Here is a 26,113-nt window from a genome sequence, read left to right as displayed (position 1 = left end):
ATTCCTGTAGGTGTAAAGTTATCTATTGAACAGTGTCTTATGACATAAGAAGAGGAAGAGGAAATGTCTTGTGTTCCATATGCGAGTGCAGCATTGCACGTGTAGTGGGACTATTGAGTAGGTTTATGTCAAAACCGGGGAAGGAACATTGGACAACATGAAGCAGGTTTTCAGGTATTTGCGTGGCACTATTGATTATGGTTTGTGCTACCAAGGAAGATGAGGATTGACCAGAGTTTTCGACATTTGTGGATTTGTTGATGCAGATTGGGCTGGAGATCTAGATCAAAGAAGATCTACAAGTGGGTATGTGTTTAACCTATTTGGAGGAGAAATTATTTGGATGAGTAAGAGGAAGTATATAGTGGAACTTTCAACTACGGAGGTTGAATACATGGAAACCACTCAAGCAAGCAAGAAAGCAGTCTGGTTGTAGAGATTGTTTTAAAGTATGGGGTCGGTGCAGCGAGCTATAGGGATATACTGTGACAGCCAAAATGCAAATTTCTTGGCTAAGAACCATGTTTATCATTCAAAGACAAATCACATTGATGTTCAGTATCACTTTGTGAGGGATGTGGTTGAGTACAAAAGGTGTTGATGGTAAAGGTGGACACTTTGAAGAATTTTGTAAATGCATTGACGATGTCTGTGAGCATTGAGAAGTCTTCTCGGTGTAGAGAAACAATGGGTATTCCAGGGCTGGCAAACAATGACTAAGATCTCTTGTGACCCCCTATGTGGAAAAAAAACAACAAGTGGGAGAATATTGGGTGTGTGTTATATTAGTTCCACGACTATTTGCACATGATGTACATTGCGTTGGGCGCAACGAGGGGATCATAGGGGGGCAGTAACCCCCCTGCACGGAGTCCGAGGCAACGCCCTGGGATTTATTCTTTTATGCAGACCCATGGATGAGGGGTAGACCCAAATATGGTGGGCGGACCTACCCATGGTTTTGTGCATGTTTTTTTCACATGGTTTTGGGTATGATGGTTTTCTTCCCTTGGTATTTTCTAGATCTAGTCAAGGGAACTACGATTATGTTCTAATCCAGGGCTAATGGATTGGGTTTTGTGAATACTTCGGCATGTATATATATGTATTGTAAAATTTAAAGGAATATAATTAAAAATCAAACTGGTAGTCTCGATTTTGGGATCCGGGGGAAAATCTCAGTGTATATTTGTTTTATGTTCTCACCATTGTTTATTTTTCTGTTTGAAGAATTTGTTTGTAGGTAATTTATGTACAGGGTTAAAACCTACATTTCTTTCTTGAGATAGAACTTGTGAAGTGTGTACAAATGATTCAAACTCTCTTCCTTTATATACCCTTATTATGAGGTCGAATATGCTTCTCCTATGCCAACTTTTCACTGGCAAGGCCGACTTGGTCTTGGAGGCCATTTTGACTTTCTAGATTCAAAGATAATCTCTCTCTTGTTACAAATTGCCCAAATGGGTCTCATACATATTACAAAGACTCTTTTGACTCAACAAAACCTAGAATCATGAAGAAAATGCTTGACCTAGTGACAAATCAATTTAAGCATTAAACCCATGCTTAACATAATAATTCTATTTCCGTTTTACAAATATATACAATTTCATAAGTATAAAGGAATTATGAAGACTGAATCTAGTTACATTCTCCAACACTCCCTCTTAACTAGGGAGGTATTCATAATTACATCATCAGTACAAGGATTCTCTCAAACTGAAATATTCTCATAAGAAGAGTTGAATCGATATCTTTAAGCATCAACATCATAACCAACATTGACAACATAGCAAGGCCTTAATTAACAAGTTTAACTTATTTCAGAGCATAATGTTGGGAGATTTTACATGAGACACCACACTACCTCTTAAGGCACATGTGAGGAACATACCCCATCTAGATGTTCACTAGGTATGTCCTTTTATGACTATTCTTATCTTGGATTTCTAATACTCCAAGTGTTATGAAACCAACTCAAGAAAAAGATAGAAAAGATAGATCAATGCCTTAGAATTTAGCCTCTTCGAGGGGGCAACCTCCTTTACATCACATAAATGAACAATTCTTGGATGATTCAAATGACAAAACCTCCTTTCTATATATAGGAGTCTAAAGAGTCACAATATAACCCAGCCGACCTAACAATAATAATATAAAGCCACAAAAATAACAATAGAGGGATTCTATGGGGCACAGTAATAACAATATGGGGGCAACAAGGGCACAACAATATTAATAAGGGATACAACTATAATAGTAATGGGGTAATCACTAGTATTATAGGGACCCAACATGCCCCTCTCCTTCAAAAAAGTGTTGTCCTCAACGCTTGAGTAGTTCTGGATGGATTATAAAATGCTTATAATCGTAGCTGTCGAGTTCTTGTTTCTGTGACTGCTTTTGGTTCCAATATAATTTTTCCTTCCTTGTCAAGTTCTGGCAATATTGTTTGAACTGGGAGCTTGTCACCTATAACCTTCTTTAAACATGAAACATGGAAAACTGGGTGCAATCGAGACGTTGCAGGAAGCTCCAATTTGTATGCCATAGTACCAATCTTTTGCAACACCTTGTACGGACCATAATACTTTGGTGATACTTTATTATCCTTCTTAGCTTGCTCGAGGGACATTTGCTTATATGGTTGTAGCCGTAGGAATACCCAATCACCTACATCAAAACTTCTTTCGTTGCTATGTTGATCTGCCTATTGTTTCATTCTATTTTGTGCCAACACGAGGTTATCCTTTAAGAGTTGGAGGACTCGTTGTTGATGTTCGATGTGATGTTCCATTGCTTGAAACTTAGAATTTTCTCTTAAATATGATGTGATGGATGGTGGCTGATATCCATAAAGTGCCATAAATGGGGTCATTTTTGTTGCTGTATGGAAGGAAGTGTTATACCACCATTCAGCCAGAGGCAACCATTTGACCCATTGTGTCTGTTTATCAGATACGAAGCAACGAAGATATCCTTCCAAACATTTGTTTACTATCTCAGTTTGCCCATCAAATTGAGGATGATAAGATGAGCTATGAGCTAACTGAGTACCAAGACAAGAAAATAATTCTATCCAAAAATTTCCAGTGAAAATGGGATCTCTGTCACTTACAATAATCTTTGGGTTTCCATGTAGCTTTTGAATTGTTTCCATAAATGCAGAAGAAACTGTACTGGCTTTCAATGGATGTGATAATGCACAAAAGTGTGCATACTTGGTAAGTCTGTCAACTACCACCATGATGACACTCTTTCCCTCAGACTTGGGTAAATGTATGATAAAATCCATTGAAACCTCCTCCCAACGTTGGCTTGGAATGGATAAAGGTTGTAATAGACCCGGTGTCTTATTTGTTTCAACTTTATTTTGTTGGCAAACCAAACATTCCGCCACAAACTTTTGAATATCTGATTTAAGGCCATCCCAAAAAAATTCCTTCTTAACCCTGTGGTAAGTTTTTAAAAATCCTGAGTGCCCTCCTAAGGGAGATGTGTGCAATTCCATAAGAATCTTTTGTTTTAGCTGGGAATTCTTACAGAGGTATAAGCGATCTTTGTACCATAATGAATCATTTTTCCAGCTAAATGTATCAGACGTACTGGAATCTTGTTGTAACTTTCGAATAAGTGCCCACACTTCTTTGTCATTCTTCCATTCCTCCCTTGCTTCGTTTATCCAATCTGGTTGGATAATAGAAATGGCGCACAACAATGCTTCCACATCCTCATCCTTTCTTGAGAGTGCATCTGCCACCACATTTTGCTTCCCTTTTTCATAGATGATTTCAAAGTCATAACCCAACATCTTTGTGACCCACTTTTTTTGCTCTTCAGAGGATAATCTTTGTTCTAAAAAGTATTTAAGGTTATCATGATCCGTTTTTACCTTGAAGTGTCTTCCCATTAGGTAGGGTCGCCATTTCTTAAGTGCATGGAGTATTGCCAACATTTCCTTCTCATAAATAGCTTTGTGTAAAAACTTTCCCTTGATTGGACGAATTTCAAAAGCAATGGATCTTTCATCTTGCATTAAAACAGCACCAATTCCATTTCCTGAAGCATCACATTCCACAATAAAGGTTTTTGTGAAGTCTGGTGTAGCTAAGACTGGTGCTTGGCACATTGCCTCTTTAATATGTTCGAAGGCCTTTGTTGCTACTGGAGTCCATGAAAATGCATCTTTCTTCAATAGTGTTGTTAGAGGTGTTGCTATTCTCCCATAATTCTTAACAAACTTGCGATAATGCCCGGTCAACCCGAGAAATCCTCGCAGATGCTTTATGGATTTGGGGATTTTCCATTCCTTAATGGCTTTAATTTTGCTAGGGTCTACCTCAACTCGTTCATGAGATACAATATGACCCAGATATTCCACCTCTTGTGCTCCAAAGAAACATTTGGATCTTTTTGCATATAATTGTTTCTCCTCCAATAGTTGTAGCACCCTGTCAACATGTTCAACATGATCCTTCCAAGACTTGCTGTAGATTATTATATCATCAAAAAAAACTAACACAAATTTTCTAAGGAATGGTTTGAAAATGGAATTCATCAAATGTTGAAGGTGCATTGATAAGGCCAAAAGGCATGACCAAAAATTCATAATGACCCTCATGAGTTCTAAATGCTGTTTTCGGAATGTCTTTAGTCTTCATTCTGATTTGATGATATCCTGAATGAAGATCCAACTTGGTGTAGTAAATTGATCCATGCAATTCATCCAGTAATGCATCAATGACAGGAACGGGAAACTTATCTTTAATAGTGAGCTTGTTGAGCTCCCTATAATCCGGACACATGCGCCATGATCCATCCTTCTTGTGCACCAATACTACTAGAGCAGAGAAAGAACTTTGACTCGGTTGAATTATACCAACCTCTAGCATTTCTGCAACCATACGTTCAATTTCACTCTTTTGGGCATAGGGATATCTATACGGCCTAATGTTTGGAGGAACACTTCAGATGAATAGCATGATCATGATCACGATTAGATGGGAGACCTTTGGGAGTCTCAAATACCTTGGAATGATTGTCCAAGACTTTTTGGAGATCTGGAGAAATAGATGATTCCAATGTGGAAACATCTAGCGAACATAATTGTGCAATTACACCTCTTTGTTCCTTTTTTAGAAGCTTTTTCATACCGTTAGAGATGATTATCTTTCCCGGTTTCCCTGCAATACCCTTTAATTCAACTTCTTTTCCTTCCATAGAAAATTTCATGAAAAGTTCTTGAAAATTAAAAGCTATTATACCCAAAGATTGTAGCCATTGAACTCCTAGTACAACATCAGTACCTCCCATTGGAATGGAAAGCATTGGGCTAGTCAATACATATTCTCCCATGGATAGCTTGATATTATGGCACTTTCCAGAGAAATTTATTGTTCCTCCATTTGCAACCATCACTTGACACTCTGGTGTTGGATATAAGAAGCAATTCAATTCTTTTGCTACCTTACAATGAATAAAATTGTAGGTACTTCCTAAATCAATCAACACTATTACCTTTTTCTTCTTGATTTGTCCTTCTATCTTGATGGTTTGAGAAGTGGTAATTCCCGCCAATGCGTTACAAGATATGGTCAGATTCATTTCTTCTTTATCTAGGCTTTGTTCCTGGAGTATATCCTCTTCTTTTAACCTTTCTTGCTCCTTTTCTTCTTCCTCTTCACAATCTATGTAGAATAATTTCTTCTCAGCACACTTATGACCTTTAGTGTATTTGCTATCACAACTGTAACAAAGCCCTTTTGCTCTTTTTTCTTCCAATTGTTGTGGTGTCAACCTTATCGGTTGTGGAAGACTAGGGGCAACAACACTTCCATCTTTATAGTTGTGAGTGGTATGCTTCCTGGTTGCCATAATTTTGCTTTCCATTTTTCTTGCTAACTTGAATGCCTTCTCTAATGAATCAGGTTCCCAAAGGAAAACATCATGCTGGATATTATCCTTTAAAGTCCCTAAGAACACATCAATCCTATGCTCCTCTAGAATATTTTTTACCCTTATGTTCAATTTTTGGAACTCCTCAATGTGCTCCATTATTGAACCCTTTTGTTTCAGACTTATCAATTGGCTAAAAAAAGTATTGCTTTTTGTATCCTCATAATGTGCTGTTAATTCTTCCGTAAAAATTTCCCAAGTGATAATTTGTTTACGAGATCAAAGCCATTGATACCATACAAATTGATTTGGTTCCAAATATAAAGTTGCAATACGTACCTTTTGTGTGTTTTGCACATTATTGAGATCAAAAAATTGCTCCATCTGTAATATCCATGTTGCGGGATCCTTGCCATCAAACTTCCTCATATTGATTTTTGGAATATGGTGGGTCTTCGATCCCACATTAGAGTCTATGAAATCATGATTAACATTTCTTTTGTTCGCATCATGAGTTTCCTTTACTACCTTTTCACCATTACTAAGTATTTCTTGTAGAAAATTTGTCAAATCTGTCTTCAAATATGCCATGTCTCTCTTCAAATCTATCTTCAAATAATCAATCTTAGCTTCCACGCCCTTTATCTTAGATTCCACGCCATTTATCTTAGCTTCTGTTAGCTTTTGTGAGAGTGAAATTTGTTGCACTTGGTCTTGTAATTTTGATATATCATGTAGCATTTCTTCCTCTTCTTCATGAGTCATGCTAGAGCTTTCAAGTTTCTTACTAGGTGTTTGCATTTTCTTTCCTCGGGGCATCAGTTACTAATAAAAATGCTCTACTATGCCCTTTGAATTCCTTCAAAATAATTTTTCAAACCAAGCTTAAGCAAAAATTTAAAAAAATCTACACACATTTTTTCACTTTGTAGGAGCTCGATATTGCCTCTGATGTATCTCTGTAATTTTGGATCATCCAGTTCTGAAATTGCGATCTGTAGTAGCTCTCTGTGTCCTCTTTCCAATGCCACCAATTTTATCCCAATTGGATTCTCCAAGGAAGAGTTATGTCAAATCTCTCACAGTGACCTGATTATAGACTAGTTCAGTAGAGCGAACTTGTACGACGTGCCACGTGTCCCTGTTTCGACCTTTGACTCTGAAAAAGATATACAAGAAACTACAGTCCGTCCTCTTTCTGTACCTTCTTACGAAATTTCAATCCGATGCTCAGAGAGAAATTTATGACGATTTTCCCCAGGTCATCTATTTGGAATGTAATTCAGGAGTCTGCAAAAAGACCAACTTCCTCAAATCATATCTCCGCAAATATAGTGCGAAAAGATCTGAAATTTGGACCCAATATTTAGCGCGATTTCTTCTCAAATGGGTTTTTTTTTAAGCTTCTGAAACGTCGCAAAAAAAAAAAAAGTTATAGCGAAAATGCCACGATGACCTGTTTGGAGCAGCGAAACCCTAGAATCCAGAGCTCTGATACCAAATGTTATGAAACCAGCTCAAGAAAAAGATAGAAAATATAGATCAACGCCTTAGAATTCAGCCTCTTCGAGGGGGCAACCTCCTTTACATCACATAAATGAACAATTCTGGATGATTCAAATGACAAAACCTCCTTTCTATATATAGGAGTCTAAAGAGTCACAATATAACTCAGCCGACCTAACAATAATAATATAAAGCCATAAAAATAACAATAGAGGGATTCTATGGGGCACAGTAATAACAATATGGGGGCAACAAGGGCACAACAATATTAATAAGGGATACAACTACAATAGTAATGGGCTAATCACTAGTATTATAGGGACCCAACACCAAGATATTAGTCCTCTTTAAGCACTCTTGTCTTAGATACATGTCCAAACCTCAAAGAGTGTTGATCCACAAGACTACTTCCTAACTTGTATTATCTATCCTCAAAGAGTATTAATACCAAATTCTTATCCAATCCTCCATTCTCCCTCCTAGTTCCTTCACTAGACTTACGACTGTTAGTCCTGGTATAGTGCATGACACATGGAGAATAAGATGTCTAACATCACTCCCTCTTAACTAGAGAGGAGATCATCATACCTCTTTATTAAGGAATAGATCCTTGCTCCTTAAACATTAAGGAGACTTGTTACTCCCTCTTAAGCATAGAGGAGATTCCTTACTTCCTTTTATCTAGGAATACATAACCAAAATCTCTTTAGCTTGTCTCAAACTTCATCAATACATCTACTACTAGTTCTTTTATGGAGATCTTCAAGTAGTTGCATGGCTCATCCTTTCCTTTGCTTCTCATCATATTGATTTTTTATCTTTCTGGATGTAATGGAGCCAAACTCTTTCTTCAAACTATGACAGGGTTCAAACCATCAACCTTTCATATCATTTTCCTCTAGTTATCATCAAAAAAGGAATTATATTGATCAAATCAAAGTAGAGCTAGTCATAGATCCCTCTAATCATGAAAGTGATCTTCATTGTCATCAAAACATAATCATCAGGTTATCCTTTTATATTGCTACCTTTCAATCCCAAGATGACATAGACATATTGATCACACAATCCTCCAAGGATTACCAAAGCCATCCACTCAATCCATGTATTCATTGAATTGAGTTCAAAACAAACAGTTGTAGATACACTTGCCTCAATTTCCATTATGTATTTCTGCAACATTCTTCTAGGTAGCAAAACTATATACCAACCATAGAACCAATACCAAAACATCAATATCATAATTACCTCAACATGATGGCCTTTTGTCAAGATATCGGATTTTTTTTACTTGTTTCTTTGAGATCAACATCCTTCTGCATGGTATATCTCCATATTATACCAAAATTCTTCTCCATTCCATGAACCAATCAATAAGCTTCTATAAGTTTCCATGATGTTGGCATAGCGAACCTACTTACTTTCTTCAAGAGACCATATTAAATGTTGATCAACATCATCATGTATATATGGAATATATTTATTCAATCAAGACATACCATGCTCATGTTATTGAGCACATTTCTGCAACCATATTTTTATGATTTCATCATCTCTTTGCATGATCTATCTTCATGCTAGAATTGTGTTTCTAACCTTTTAATCATCGTCTCAAACAATCGTCAATAGCTCCCCCTGAAATTGTCTATTTTTAGTACTTCAAGGGATTACATAAGATGTTGAACAATGCTCATAAACTTATGTCTCTATGTATTGAGTAACTAACTGGAATGGTTCTTTACCTAATCTTTATTCAAGATTCACCAAGCTCATGCTACCAAGCATAACTCTTCCCACAATATTTGAAAATATGACTTATTCTATTCTAATTAAATAGCTCTTAAGGATATTCATAGCTCTTCCTTCATATAGTCATTTAATCATACTTTGCATATTTCAAATTGTTTTATTTGATCTGGTTTATTTGTCTATCCTCCTTAATAATGTCATCAAGGAATGTTGACAACCTTAATTTTATGTGCCTGCAATTCTCATTATCAAGTACAACCAAAATATGCAAAAGACAAGATCAATATTATCAATCTATGGTTTTCCATGATTTCTTTAAAAAAATGTGGCACTAGGGTTCTAGTTACAAACCCTAGATATTCCTTGATCCATCCCTCATTAGGGATTTTACTTTAGCGGAAATACCTAGTCCTAGGGTTTTGACTTCAAGCTTTCTCAATCCAACCCTTGTTATGGTTTAACACATGCCCTAAAATGTATACTTTCAAGATTAGGGCTTTAATATCAAGGAATATTCAACGTTGCAAACCCTAGATACCACTTCCCAAGAGCTAGGTTTATTTATAGTAATAAAATAGCTAGGTTTAGGTTTTTCTAACTTGTTCCTTTTTAGGTTAATTCAGAAACTCTTAAGTACCAATATTTTTCAAGGCTTTACAAACCCTAGCAACTTTCCTAGTCATCAAGACCTACCTCAAAGGAATTGTAATACCCTACATGCCAACTGTAAAAACCATAACCATACTATAGACATACCTCAGATGAAAAGACTACATACCTTAATCTTGCATGATTATCGAGAGTTGCATCAAAAAGATATTCGAACTTCAAAGCATTATGTCCTTCATGCCTTCTTCAATAACATGCTCTACTACTTCATCTTCCAGAGATTCCTTTAGAATTTGATCTATAGAAATTCCTTCAAGTTTGGATAACTTTTGGAACAATATTCCCTAAATATTCTATCTTTGCTTCCAGAGTCTTAGTCTATCATCCTTCATTGAAGAAAGATCATAATTACATCATGCATCAATGTTATTGCTATATGTCCAACTCATTGTTATGTAACTTGTCTTAGTCATATATCAAGATAACTAGATTGTTGTCATGGATTAGATTCACTGTTTTGTATTCCAAACTCTCAATTCTTCATTGATTCATATCTCGATGGATCTTTTTCTTCCATACATTCTTGGATCACTCACAAAGACTCGCAATACTAACAGGCCTCGGAGAATTTTTGGATTTCTAATAAAATAATTAGTTCGGATAGAAATCTCACCATGAGATGAATTTTTCGTGATTCATATCACAGTTAGATAAAAAAAGTATCTTGCATTGTAATCCTAAACAAGACATATTTGTATCACGGTCATACCTTAGGAGAGATGACCATAATATTGTATCAAACGACAGCGGAGACTTACGTCAGCCATCAGTGTAGAAGCTCAAATTAACCACAGAAAGATTCATAAGGACTTACATCAATCATTGTCATGCCGAGAAGGTAACTTGTATTGTCTGAAAAACCTTCGCATGCTATTCTAGTACGAATACTTTGGATTGTAAAGCTCGAAAGTGTATTGAATCACTCATTAGGACCATTTCATATAAGTGTCTCGGATCAATTCGGATAATTGTTTGAAACAAATTCATATTCTTCTTGTAGTAGTGACTAAAGGAGAGGTGTAGCCTTCCTTCCCTTCCAAAATTCCAACAATAAGTGATCTTCAATCCACCTTCTTCAACCAACCTTAGCTCTAATACCATGTTGGAAAATCAAAGTATTTGTAGATTAGAGTTGACTTTCTTTACTTGATAATTACTTGTGATGTTATTTTTCCTTTTATTACATTTAATTCTTCTTCATCAAGCAATTACCAAAACATGAAGATCACAAAGACACACAAAACACAAGATATAGGTTGCAAGCCAGGGAAAAACCCCTCCAAGGGGAAAACCCAAAAAGAATCTCTTATCTACTTATAGAATCATATCAAATGAGAAATCCAACACCCAAAGACCAAAGCCAAGACCTCCTCTAAGAACCAAGTCAACCCTCCAAGAAATCCTTCCTTAAGCAAGACAAAGTCAACGAAAGTCTAACCTCCTAAATTTTCCTCCAGAGAAGTTTTTCGGCCCTCTACCTCAATTCTAATTTTTGGACCTACAATTTTCGGCCTACCAACAGTTACAGAAACCATAGTTTTGCACATGTGAGAGAAATTAACCCCAAAAATCATATTTTCCTTCTTGCTTTTAACTTCCTCTTGTGTTATTTTCCTTCGCTCTTCTTGCTTCCTTTTTCTTTCTTGAGATCGAACTTGTGAAGTGTGTACAATTTAGTCAAACCCTCTTCATTTATATACCCTTCTTATGAGGTCAGATATGCTTCTCCTAGATTGAATTTTCACTGGTGGGGCCGACTTGCTCTTGGAGGTCATTTTGACTTTCTAGATTCAAAGATAATTTCTCTTTCTTGTTGAAAATTTCCCAAATGGGTCTTATACATATGAAAAAGACTCTTTTGACTCAATAAACCCTAGGAGCATGAAGAACATGCTTGACCCAGTGACAAATAAATTTGAGCATGAAACTGATATTTAAAATAATAATTGTTTTTCTCTTTTTACAAATATGTACAATGTCATAATTACAAAGGAAATTATGATGACCGAATCTAGTTACATTCTCCCACAAAAATATGATTTGATGATTTGAGAGTGAAATTGGAGCTCAAGTGGCTTACTTTGTGATGGGAAACCCTTGTGAGGAACCTTGGTTTTGATGGTGGAATTATTTACCCCAGCTGGTGGCGATTAGTTTTAGTGGTGAAACATCCACCCTAGCTAGTCTGGAGGAAGAATCATTTCAGGTTCTCCATTGGAACTTAGTGGAAAATGAGCATCAAATGGCAAAATTTTACAAGATTCTGTAGAGGAGTATTTGCAGCAACTTGCATCACTAAGAAGGGACTCAATGCTACAGCTCAAACACATCCTTGAGGTGGGCCAAAATTACTTCTTAAGGGAGGCCAAATTCTAGTTTCATCTGAAGAGATAAATTGCAACAATATCTAGAGGGTCAAATTACCTTGAATAGATGCTAAATTGTGGTGGAATTTGGAGGGCCAATTTTACATCATCGACAAAGGGTCAGACTATTCTGGATATGAGGTAGCCAAAATAAGGAGGCCAAATTGCTTATGTCAAGTTATAGTCAGCCAGAGGAGCACATAAATCGTGGAGAACAAAAATTGCACTTAGGAATTCAAGCAGTGATATGAAAAAGACAAGTTGGAGCTAGCTAACTTTGCCACTATAATTGCAGCCTAGGGTTTCAAGCCAAAATTATTAAGGAGTGGATCGAATTATTTTCCAGTGGTCAATCTACCATATTTTTCCAAAATAAATTAATGTAAATATTCCTCAATATTTTTAATAAAAATTAGCTAGTTTTTTGGCTTTGGCATTTTCTACAAAATTTTGTGAATTCTTGGTGTCTTAATTTATTGTTGGAATTCATACAAATTTTTAGCAAAATTATTTCTGTAAAATTCCTAGAGAAATTTTTTATATGGAAATTATAAATTAATTAAAAGGGATATTTCATCAACTCACAAAAACAACATTGGATAAGTATAGCATTAGAAAATATATAAATCATATTATTATTGCAAATTTTTCATTAAGGTTGAGAAATCCTAGGCATGTGCATTGCCAAGTTATAGAGGCCCAAAAACCAAAAAAGGGCTCATGCAATAATGCATTGTATCTTATGACAAAAATGCACACCAAACTTCTCTTTGATCTTAAGCCACAAACAAACACTGGTCAACTCTTGCAAAGTCTATGCTAGTAACATACCTTAGTAGAAATTCTTAGTACCCACATCTCTCATAAGTGCTTTAAGCTCTTCCAACAAACTTTGCACTCCTCTTGCAACAAATCAAATTTTTAGAATAAGCTTCTATATCCAAAATTTATTGTTCATGCCATTTTCATTCAAGTGCTTCCACATTCATTCTACTCGAGATAATCTCTTGCAGAGTGAAACCCATTGATCTGACTGGTTAGGGATTAATATGATAAATTGTACCATTGAAGTGATCTTTGATCATAATCCTTTTCTTTAATTTATACTCCAACATTGTCACCGCAACATTGTTTAGCCCAAACACCATAGCATCCCTTGTTTTGCAAAATTGATTGTACAATTCTAGACTCATCAGAACAACCTTCCTTATTTTGGGCTTGGCCAAGTCATTAGCAAAATTCTATGTCATACTCATACCCATGATCTCTTTCCTTCTAAACCCATCTTCTAATTATTTGCACACATTGGCTCATTTTCACGCAAAATTGCTTCTAGTTTTAGGTGTTGTAGCTCCTACTATGTTAAAGCAAGTCCCCATGGTAAAGCTACATGAGAGGAAGCAAGCCACTGATATTCCAAAAGTAGTTCCTCTGTCAATGCATAATATGGAGGTAAAGGGTCATTTGGAGATTTCTCCATTTTCATAAGCATATCTAACCTCAAATTGTTGGTAGCACATATAGATGTTTTACCTAAACCAACATGACTGACACATCAATCATAATATAATCTAGTATTTCACATGCCTCTTCCTTTAAAAGCAAGCAAAATAACCTATTTAACGTTTCCAACATTGTACGTAGGCTATCAATTCCATTTTTGTATTTTCCTATGCTCTGATACCAAAAATGATGTACCCAAGCATGCAATAGAAACAAAAACACACATTATCTCAAAGGAAGGGACTTTGAGAGCATATTGGAATTCACCCTTAGGGGAATTTCTATTAATTAAATCATTCCCCCAATGTTACCTTTAGTGTACATATGGTCCCTTTTTATAACAGTAGGTGACCATAACAAATGCATCATAATAAGCTAATTAGTTCTAACTATTTCCTCAACTATCTCTAATAATATCTCCCTAACTATCTCCTATGATCTCCCCATAGTATCTCCACAATTCTCTCAACAAATATTCGTCCCTACTTTCACTCATATTTCTCCATATCTAATTTCTATGTAGACTTCTAGAATTAGTCTACATTATTGTATTTTTCATCACATTATTTATTAAAAATGAAAAATATGAATTATTCCTTCATGTCCCTTCTTCAATGAGAATTTACCATTAAACTAATATTTTCTCCACGTTCTATGTTCTTTGTTGTTGTCATCCTTTTAACCTTCGGTTTTCATCACTCTTTGTCCTAAATATTTTTCTTGTACTTACAAATCATAAACATTGTTGAATTCCATACAAAAGAGTAGCCATCCACCGGAATCCATTGGTTGCTAGCCATTGTATCTATTGGTTCTCTAGGAAACTCCTTGTACATGGTTCATCAACCATTCTTCCATTAGAACTATGCATACATGAACATGTTACTCACCCTACATCACCATCATAATTTTCATCATCCTCATTCTCTTGGGTTTCTAGTTCACCTATAACCTAGTTGTTGATGTTCTTACATCACAAATATGGGGTCTAAATCAAGTGTTTAGTTCAACAAAAGGTTTCACTTCAATCGAAGGATCTAATGTATGAAGACAAGACCATTCAACCACTATTGTTCCAAACAATTTCTCTTCTTCATACATGCATGTTGAAAGACAAACCTAGAGCTACTAACACCTAGAAATATTACAAGTCAGCTAGAGATCCAAATTGTAAAGTTTTGTAGTTGGGGGAATTCATTGCCAGATGCTTCCCAAAAGTTTGTTGCAATAAAACAGAAGATCAAAGACAAAGTTAGAAAATTCAAGAAATTAGTTTATAGTTTTGGCTATAAATTTTCAATTTCAAGGATGATAAATGCATAAACTTAGAATCTTTGGAACTCCTTATCAATTTGGTAGTCATCTCTTGCAAAAACAAATAGTCTTGTTTCAAAGTTGAATGTGCTATTATTGAAAACACTGATATGATTTTGTATTTTATACTAGACTTTTTGGTTGAGGATTATGCACTCTAAGCAAAAGTGTAATCCACCTTTGACATCTCTAAGTTTGTACTTTCCAAAGTTGGTTCTGCAATGGTACCTTAGGTTCAAGAAATAACTAAATGCTTATATAGGGGAATGGAATTGGTTGTTCTATTTGTTGTCAATGCTCTTGCAAATAGGTAGATATTTCATTTTTCATCCATGTATGATACCCTTATTCACTCGTTGGCCTAATCCATCGCCTCATGTTATAACACATAACCACTTTGTCCCCATCCACCATGAACAACACCTCAATGATGGGCCTAACATCTATCTTTACTTCTCTAGACCAAAAACTAGTTTCAAAAAAAAATCTTACATGTGTAACGACTTCAGGGTAAAAGTCATGTAATAAAGTTAATAAAGGAAAAATAAGACCAAGGCCATGGGACACGTATTCCAAGCTGAATGTTGGGCAAAATATCCTAGTGGGCATCACTTGTTGTGTTTATGGCTAAGGGAAATTGGCAAAAGCAATGGAAAAGACTTTGAAAAGGCGAGAGGCATTAATTGGCACTTTATTTATGAAAATAAAGGAAAATAGGAGAAAATGGAGGTGAAAGGTCATAAGTTGCATGTGAGGAGGAAAATGAAGGAAAATATTGGAAAATGAAAAAATTAGAGGCATGAATGATAAAAAGACATCAAAGCATCATTTGGTAGTCTTTTTTCAGTTCAATTTTAGAGTTAGCCTCAGAGAGGAGAAGATCACTAAGAAGAGAAGGAGATCAAGCAAGCAAAGGAAGGACAAGGAAAGCAAATGAAAGTAAAGACCAAACAAGGAAATGTTGGATCAAGCAGCTTCAGCAGGTATACTTGCAGGTAATATATTGCATGTATGGTTTCCTATCTAGTTTTGGCATGCATGGCATATGCATATGCATGTGTGTATTTTGGTTTCTTTGCTATCGGTGGCATGGATTTTGTCGAGTTTTTGATGTAGAAATTCCTTTTAGATTCAAACTGTTTATGTAATTTTCTAAAAAAAAAGACTTGAATCTACTCTACTCATCTGCAGAAACAACTAATTGATCGAGAAATCATGAAGAATACAAGAGAAAAAATTCAATCAACACATTACATAATGATTTCATGGGAAAAGTCACAGCTAAAGATCCTGTTATCTGTATATTGCATTAGTCGGAAAATATGAGAAGATTACAATGCTTTTCTCAAGCCTGAGCAACCTTTGCGCTATCTCTATCTGTCTCACACCTTCCTAGACAAGCCTAGGACAATACCTAACCAAATTTTGGCTTGCCCAAGTCACTATTTCCTTGCGTTGTTTCCTTGGGAATTAGCCCCCTATTAATTAGGGAAATTTCTCGATATGAATTGAGTAATTTTCATAGGCCTTCCTCTGACTGCATGCACCACCTGTACAATTCAAATGATTATACAATTGACAGTACACTTCCCTTAAACTCCAATATCTATTGGGTAACTCTCATATCTGACATATGTGAGTTATTTATGAGTGAATCGTCAGTTAAATGGTTGAACACAAGAAGCATCACCCCACTATCTAACCTCCCACTAGTTCCTCCATCAGTTGGAACTAGTTTGATTGACTTTAACTTGGTTAAACTGAATTAGCTAATTACAACTCAAAATTAACTCAATCAAAGCTCCTACAAAGAAGGAGACACTCTACATGACTCAAGTTAGACCGTCAACTTGAAATAACTAAGCCAGCTAAGTCAAATTAACTTAGTTAACTCATATAATTTGTCTTGTGATGTGGAATTACAATTTTATTCCTAATTTAATTCAAGGACAAATAAATCAGGATTTTCTTGTTTCATTTTCAACATTTGATAGTGGTTTCAACCTTGCCTTGCCATTTTCGGATAGCCATGGTGTGATGGGATTCTTTCTCGGTTGAGCTATGGATTGTCGGAAGCTTTTGGATCTGGGTGAGCTGGTCTTAGGAAAAATTCCAAGGGTTGGGAGTGGAGATGGTTTTCTCTGGGAAGCCCTCAATAGGTGGGTGGAGACAAGAAAATTCATCAAGGGATGGTGAAGGAATTTTGAGGCATCCAAGCTCGGTTTGGTTTTGTAATCTTGGGACTGGTTTAGGTGAGATCACGGTATGGTGAGGGTGGAGGTGGTTTAACCTCTGGATTCCCTTGGTTGTTTATGGATGGTTTTATCCCATGAGATCCCATATTCATGCTTGGAATATGGCACGAGGGTGATTGGCTGAAAGAAATATTTGGTTCAGCCCAATCTATGGTCGGGTGGTACGTGGAAGTCCCTCACTTGGTTGGCTTTTTCATATGGTTAATGAGAACTAAGTTCCTCTTGTTTTGATTAGTAAATGTACATGTTATGACGTAGATTGAATTGTTGTTCTATTATGGTTAATGATCTAGTTACATGTTGGTTATAAGCATGGTTTTATAGCAGGTGCTTGTTATGGCTTCCATATGTTTTCATTCACTAATGATTAGTTAATGAATGCATGGATTAACTAATGTTATTTCATTTATTATGAGAGCGTGTTAGTCCTTCTTAGTAAACCTCATATAAGTTTCATATCTCTATGTTCAGCTATGCATTCATGACCTGTAGGTTACATGTTTACAAAGTGTTTGACATAATGGTTAGACCAGATTAGGTCAAGTCCTTGATCAATTTTTTATCAAAAGCATTATCTTCATGTATTTTATGAGTTATGGAAGTTTCATGGAGTTTTAGGCAATGATTTGGTCCTAGCCCTGGAAAATAGCCTTAAATCTTACAGTCGTTGGCATAACACTAGCAGAAAAAGGCTACAGTTGCACTCAAGCAGGCTCATGGGAGCGACTGGATATTCTCAGTCGCTTGGAGGGCTTGGCAAGGGGGCGACTGGGGCTCTAGTTCAAAAAGAGATAATTTTTCTTAGGGAGCAGAGGTCCAGGAAGTGTGGGTTAGCCCTTGGGGGTCCTATAGCACCTGCGGAAAGTCAATAAGGTCTTGTTGCATAAACTCCATTTCCTTAAGGTCATATAGGAGGTTGAGTCATATCATAGTATAACTTTGTTTCACATTTCCCTAGAGGGCTTGTAAAAGTGGGTAAATGAGGGGCATGGGCATTACAAAGTGGTATCAGAGCATGGTTCAAACACTTGAACAGAACGTGCTAGACGCACGTTGTTATGCATTCATTTTCATCATTAAGGTTGTCATGCATGCAGTCATTGTATGTAATTTATGTCATCATGATGCTATTAGCATGCTAAGATGAAGCGAGAGATGCAAATCATCAAAGTAAGGTTGCAACACTAGATATCGGGATAAGAGAGATCGACATACAACTTTGTAAGTTGGGCATGCACATAGTTTGGTTAATGGTTGTTATATATTATGGTTATATACATGTCTGTCATTCTATTTTTGTTGTCATTACATGCATGATATATATTAGTTGATCAATGCATTCATATGTACATGTGTCGGAGAGTCATGAAAGGTAGCAACTTGTTGTTATGTGCATTGCAGTCATGTGCATGGCAGTCATGTTATTGTTATTATGGTCATATGCATGAGAATTATTGTCATGATTGTGCTTGTATGATAGTTAGTTCTTGGTATTATCATGTATTGTGCTTATCTGGATTGAATTGTGCAGATGTGATAGCCTCCCCTGAGATACATTGAGGTATGAGTTTAGTTATGTCATCTATTTGGTGTTTTAATATTTGATTATGTCGTCTATTTGTTGTTTGAGTGTTTTATGTTTATTATGTCTTCCATATGTTGTTAGAATGTTTGATTAATTGCATGATATGAGCAGGTTTCTATAAGATTGCATGAAGGAATGATCTTGTTTTAAAATGGTTGTACTAACACATTATGTGTTGAGATTGTTGATATGTATTTGAATGTAAGTGGGTGCTAGTTGTAGTATTATGACTAATGACTATGAGTTGATTATGAAATGGTTGTTAGTCTTGGTAAATGTTGATTTCAATTAATAGACATGATGTATTGATCTTTGGAACGTGTGACTGACATGTGTGAGCAGTTGCAGGGTAAAATGCTTGGTATTAGCGTGACAAGGTAATAGTTGATTTGTTTATGTAATTAATAGTTGGGTGATGTGACAATATATATAGTAAGACTCGATTGCATCAAGATAGAAGGAAAAAGAGAGGAACTGGGTGAGAACTCCTTTGGCTATGTTTGGAAACCACAATTCCAAAAGAATGAGTGCTTGCATGAATATAGGAAGTCTTCCTAACCATAATATTGTCTGACATTATCAGGATATGTTTTATATTCTTAAATATGTATTTGACAGGTATAACAGTTGGTTCTAGTTATGGCTGGATTCTTCAAGGATTTGGAGTCCCTTGAGAGATGGTATGGATGTGTTCACTTACAAGGCAGCGTGTTTGGCACAGTAAGGTATCGTATTTGGTATATTGTTATATTTATTTATACACTGAATGTTATGTGTTTACGGCAATATGATGCAGGGGATTGCATGGAAAAAGAGGTTGTCATGGAATCTTGAAGAAGGCTTAAGTAGAGCTTTCCCTTGGAAGCATTGGGAACCCATGGGGATTAAGTCATGGTGTTTGTTGCTAGTCTTGTGCTTTCAGTGCTTTGTGATTTGTTTGCACTTGTGTAGTGTTCTAGCTAGGGTACTAGGCTAGACTCTAGATTTAATATCGACCAAGGTGCGTAAGCTTAGAGGCATGGTCTAAAATATATAGACATAAAGGATTGCTGGCCAAGTGATTATGATGTAGGTTACAAGGCTTCTTTACGGAAGACACGAATATGTAGCCTATCATTCAAACACTCAGATTACCCTACTGATATATTTGATTACAATGCTTGTCATGAGATGCATTTACCAAATTAAACACTAAACCTAAGCACTGTGTATGACTGTGCAAACCTAAGCACTGTGTATGACTGTAACAATGATTTTAATCTCCTTACAAAGATATTACCCAGAAAACCCTTGTTCAGTAAACACACACAGTATTCAATGATATTTAAACTATATCAAACTATATAGAGATCATAAATGAATTGTGGAATAAAAACAGAGTTTATGATGGTGCTTTTACGAGACACACAGAGATGAATCCCTTACAGGACGCACTTCCAAATCTCAGTGGTGACTGTGCAGCATAACCATAAACGCAAACTAACCATAAGCGCAAACCATATACATTCAATGGAAATCGAAAGCTATGTAATTGTAACTGTTATGCAAACCATATAAAACCTATTGAAATCAAAATCCAATCAATACCACTGTGCAACCATACAGTAACCGAAATGCAAAAGAAATAAATGGACAGAGTACCGATTGAACGCAGGGCCCGTCCGCGTCCGAAGGGTACACTGGCTTATAATCGATCGGCTACCAAATCAATGCACGAGATACACAAGTCGTAACTGTGAATAGGTCTTAGTATTAAACTTAAAACTCTGTTCTGGAACGATTCAACGATTAAAAAACATTAACCATTAACTGGACTGTATTTACATATGTATATCCACAGCCATGTCATTGCTACAATGAATGTACATTCGGCTGTTGCCGCTTTTATTACATCAAGCCTTTTCAAAATGTTTCTATCCTAAGTGTTTTCAAAAAGAACAAAAACCAAATAAAAATAGAACGAGCTGTTGTTGCTGCTTTTGTTTGCGAGAGTGCCCTGCTTTGACTTGAGTTGACCGCTTATATAGGAGGATCGATTCGGCTGGGAGATAGGTGTTTGTCCATGTTTGTACATTCTGCTTTTCGTCCATGCCTTTCGTTCTAGCCCAACTGCTGCGCCACATGTCAAACGATAAGCTCATTACAGGATGTGGGTACTTCCTGTAACCATTTCATCAAAAACTTCTAATTCTTCAACATAAAACCCCTAAATCAATTTCTATGCAATTTAATAACTATAAGACTATTAATAATCAATTTTCAAGGATTCTAAGGGATATATGATGAAAAGGAATGGATAAATGATATGTTTTTAGGAAGGAAAAAGGGTCTTGGGATGATACCAACAACTTGATTCGCAGTTTTGTTTGTTTCTTATGCATGGCCATGCCACTTTTTTTTTGGTGTCATATTGTTATTGGTTTCTCATGGTTTTTCTTCTTAATTGCTTCTTTTTCTTTCCTTTTATATTTTGAGGTTCTTGGGAATTGGTTGGGAAAGAGAAAAGATAATAGAGCTCGTGATCCGAATTTAAACAAAAAGGAAACAAATTATAGATATAACCATAAATACAGAGACACAACAAAAATAACACTTCATTTCATTAATATCAAAACACTGAAATATGCTTACAGACAGAATCGAAATAAACTAGCTCAAGCGATGGTAGCTTATCTCTGAGAAGAGATGTGGCGGCTACATGTCTCTAAACTATGTTACAATGAGGTTAGAGGACCTATTTATTATTGAACAACAAGATAAATCCCTAAACAACCAATACCCTAAACCCAAGACATGTAATGCCAAGAGTTCGTGGGCCCTGTTGGGGTTAGTTGGGCAACCAACTTCCCGAAGTTGTAACTTGGTCATATTATCTCTGTTTGGCTCATACGATACCTTGTTGGAAAGGTATCTTTGCGTACTATAGTATTTGTAGTAAGCCCTTTCCTATGGCTATAAAAATATTGTTTAGGGGGCCAAAACTGCGCCAAAAGTTTAGGACCCGAAAAACTGCTAAAAATAGTAAATGCTAAAATAAACAAGGAAACAAATGAAATCGACTAGAGGTATAGGTGGAATAGGTGGGTGGACACCTATATCCACCTAGATCATTCCTCCCCCCTTAGGAATAAATTGTCTCCATTGCGTGCAGAGCCTCCATGAGGTGAGGAATTTTTTGTTAAACCTGGTCCCTAGTGAACCACTTGCCCTGGTGAAGGAGTTAGCCTTCTTTGACAACTCGATATAGATGGATCCTCTATTAGCAAGTGTTCTTGATCTGCATTTCCATGAGTTGATCAGTTTTGGCTTGTTCCATGTAGTCCAGGTTGAGCTCTGTTGGTGTGAGTTGTTCTGCAACGTCGGATGTGTCCAACAATGGTGGAAAGTGTAGTGCCCACTCTAGTTTCCTGACCCTAATAAGACATTATCTTAGACACTCTATTCTTCGAGGACCTCAGATTGAGGATCTGGACCAATGACACTATTATTAGCGATTGAGATATTCATGGTTGTGATGTTTATGAATGCTTTCCATTGATATTATGGTAGCATGAATGGTTATGTATCTTATCTATCAGTATTCTGATGATTGCAATATTAAATAGTTAAGTTGGTCTCTATTTGAAATTATGATGAGGGTAGTAAAGAATATGTATGCGCTCTACTAAAAGCATAATGAGGATAAATTTTATGGATAGGTATATCTCTACGATGTTACGATGTTGATAGCTTAATGAATATGTATGTTTCCATTGATGATTATTGATGATAGCCATGAGGGATGTGTCCCCTATGTTACCTACTTCCTTTAGTTCAGACTTACAATGGACAATGATGTGAATGACCAGGAATTGTTAATGATGCTATTATGATAATTGACTAAAATTGAGAAACCTTGTTACTGATGATTATTGAGTATGGCAGGAAACCATCAGAGGCACTTGCATATGACGTGTCGATGACACCTGGTTTGATGAAAATTTATATTACTTTATCTTTGAAAGTCTAAGTCGATCTTGGAATCTGCCATATATGTTTAACTATATTCTGATGATATATTAATGGTTGCAGGCACAGATTAGTTGCTTGACCGAATGACTCACATATGGATGATGGGGTTGTACAAGTGGATGGAACTACATGGGAGGGGTGGGACAGAGTCCCTGATCTCACCCACTAGCACTCCCGCCGTGACTTGGGCTGGAAGGGTTGAAACACCTTCGCCTTGAAGATCACGATGCCATGAGGGCAGGATCCAAAGTTGGGTCACTCATGAGGACTTTACCGGGGGGCGCGCATCAAGGCGGATTCCTTGATCCCCAACACCATTAGTCTCACTATAGCAGGCAACATAAGAGATGATAGTGGTCTATGACGTTGCACTATACTTTCCCCTCGTAATCACTAGATGCTTGAAGGGCAAGTGGTGTGGCACCCTTGGAACTTCTAGGGAAGTTCTTGAAGGGCACAACCAAACTGGCACCCTTGACATCACAAATAAGCTATTAGGTGTGGCACCCTTGGAACTTCTAGGGAAGTTCTTGAAGGGCACAACCAAACTTGGCATCCTTGGAATCATTAAAAATAAATAATAATAAATAAATATAAGCAAGGAATGAAGCTATTGAATTATAAAAAATAATTAATTATGCATGACATGACAAGTGTCACCTATGAGGACTCTTATAAAAGAAGGGGCAAGCCATGGGAGAAAGGACATTTTGGGAACCCTATGGTTGGGTGGATGAGATGATGTCAGAGCAGTGATTACGAAGCTATAGTGAGTTTGGTGAGGTAGAGGATTTTAGAGAGGGGACTCTTGAGCCAAGGTGTGCTCTCCTCTACCAACTAGTGCTTTCCTCCATTGTACAACCCCATTGCAGCTCGGGGGTCCGCGGGGAAGAAGAGTACCCAAGGAGTAGGCTGGGAGGATAACCGGTGGGTCTTCGCATTCGGATCAAGTGCGTCATCATTCACTCGCGGAGGTGACCGGCTACAAGGGAATACCAGTAACAGCAGAGCAAGCGGATTCTCGCCTTCTGGTGAACAGTACACATGTATTTCATTACTATTGATCTTAGTTAAACATATGTAAATGTATGTCATGATATGTTTTCCTGAAATGAGTGTCAGGAATGTGTGTGCTAAATAAGTTGAAATTTCAATGCGTTTCTTTTCTGGTTGTATTTGCTGCAAAAAAATATGTATATATATATTTAGTCTGAATTGTGGTCCTTACACTTGGTATCAGAGCTAAGTTAAACCCTTGAGACCTATGGGCCCATGACTAGTTTTGATTAAATTTCTACAACATTCTACCCTAAAATTTTGTATAATGTACTTTAGAACCAATGTTCTAAATGACCATATGCTAAAATGATTTGTGAACAAGACTCTGCGGATAAAATAAGGTCCTGTAGTAATGCCGTGGAGACGGTCAACCTACAGGTTACTGTAGCTATGTCTACAACTTACTTAAAGGTTAGAAGCCGCAGTACAATATATTATATTAGGCTTTGGAAGTCTTTGATTTTTAATGCTCATCACGTTATTGTATTTCTACTTGCATTCAAGATTTCCCATTGCGATGCCCCTGCAAAAATAGTATTGCTTAACCTTATTACAGATTTTGTGATATGTCTATTTTTTATCGCACCAAAAAATGAAGGCATCCGAATACGAAGAGATTCGAACCCTTCTCCTCCAGAATGATACCAACCCAAATATTTTCACATTCGTCCAGGATCATTTCTCTTCCGTTCCCTTGGACACCTTCATTGCCATCTCCTCACAGGAGAAATTTCGCCGCCTCCGATCAGACTACCCCAAGCTCACCAAACCCCATTTAGTTCGCCAATATGTTGCAAGGTACACTGCGGGGAAAGATGTCTTAACCATAAGTCGGGACTCGGGACTTCCCCCTTGTCTTCTCTGCAGGTTTTTGTTCGAAAATCTTCTGGGCTTAAACAAGCAGCAGATCACGCAGTGCCTTAAAGATCCACTGAGCCTTCGTGGATTTGAAACAAATTTAAATTCGAAAGATAATGTCTCCATAACCGTTACCAAATTTATTTAGGATGCTGAGAAATGCGTGGAGTCGAACCAGGATTGCTACGGATGCGCTGCCATTGCGAGTGAAGATGGGTTGTGGATTGGCATCATCTCCCACCATTCGAACAAATGCTACAACTGCCATTTTAGCTTCTCTGAACTCCCCAGGCGGGGCTTTGGGCAGTCCCAGGTACAGCCCAAATCTGCTGGCTTGCATTGCAACAACCACACTGGTTTCTACCTCTTCGGGAATTCACAGTAGACTCTTATCCAGCTTCTGTCATTTGCTAAATGTTGATGGGTATCCGAAATATGGATTGTTGGGCTCAAAACTGATGCACAGGGCACATCTGAGGACGTCGACAGTGTCTCTGGCAGGTGGGTTCTTTGGATTTGGGAAGAAGAAGATTGTTTTACCGGAGATAGTGCAGGTGGGCGATCCCGTGCTACATGAATGTGCAGAAGAAGTAGCATTGGATGAAATTGGCAGCGAGAGGATTCAGAAGATTATAGATAATATGATTGCAGTCATGTGGGATGCACCTGGCTGTGGGCTTGCTGCCCCTCAAATCGGAGTACCACTGCAGATGATTGTTGTAGAAGACAAGGAAGAATATATCAGGTTTACGCTAAAGGAGGAAGCTGAAGCTCAGGAACGCCATCCGTTTGATCTTTTGATAATAATAAATCCTAAACTTAAATCAAAGGGCACAAAGACTGCAAAATTTTTTGAAGGATGTCTCAGATTTTTCATTTAGGTATGTGGCCCAGTAGGCAAGTTTTGTTGTCTTCAAGCCAGAGGAAGTGGAAGTTTCTCAAAATGTGGTTTTCAAGTAATTCTGCAGTGAAGCTTGAACAGAAGAACAGTGTCCATGATCATTTATAGCCTTATAAAGCATTCCTTTATTATGATCCTGATACAGTTAAATCCAGATATTATATTGTGGGAAACTGCTGCTCTGTATCCAACCGAAAAGTTGTTTGTTGAAACTCGAAAAAGCGTGGAGCATGCATGCCAAATAGTGAAAAGCAGTACATTCATTTTTCCAGGTACTCCACTATATCACAAAATAACTGATCATATTTTACTGAATGAATGCTTCTGGTAAGAAATTTTTAGAATGTCGATCAATAAAACAGAATACCAAGGTGTCAGTCGAAAGATATGCATTGCATTTGAAAATTTACGGCATTAGATTCTAAAAGCCATACATTAA

At 36.9% G+C, this 26,113-nt stretch overlaps 1 pseudogene; it reads left to right on the top strand.

Annotated features, from left to right (window-relative positions):
- Nucleotides 1–24,953: 24,953 nt before the first annotated feature.
- On the top strand, nucleotides 24,954–25,654 carry LOC149177387 (peptide deformylase 1A, chloroplastic pseudogene; annotated as a pseudogene).
- The last annotated feature ends 459 nt before the right edge of the window (nucleotides 25,655–26,113 follow it).

This window comes from Pinus tabuliformis, chromosome 4_1 (assembly GCF_031772625.1).
Source record: "Pinus tabuliformis cultivar Carrire ecotype Pingquan chromosome 4_1, CPIR1, whole genome shotgun sequence".
In the NCBI taxonomy this organism is placed as follows: domain Eukaryota; kingdom Viridiplantae; phylum Streptophyta; class Pinopsida; order Pinales; family Pinaceae; genus Pinus; species Pinus tabuliformis.
This window is presented reverse-complemented; position numbering and strand designations above follow the sequence as displayed.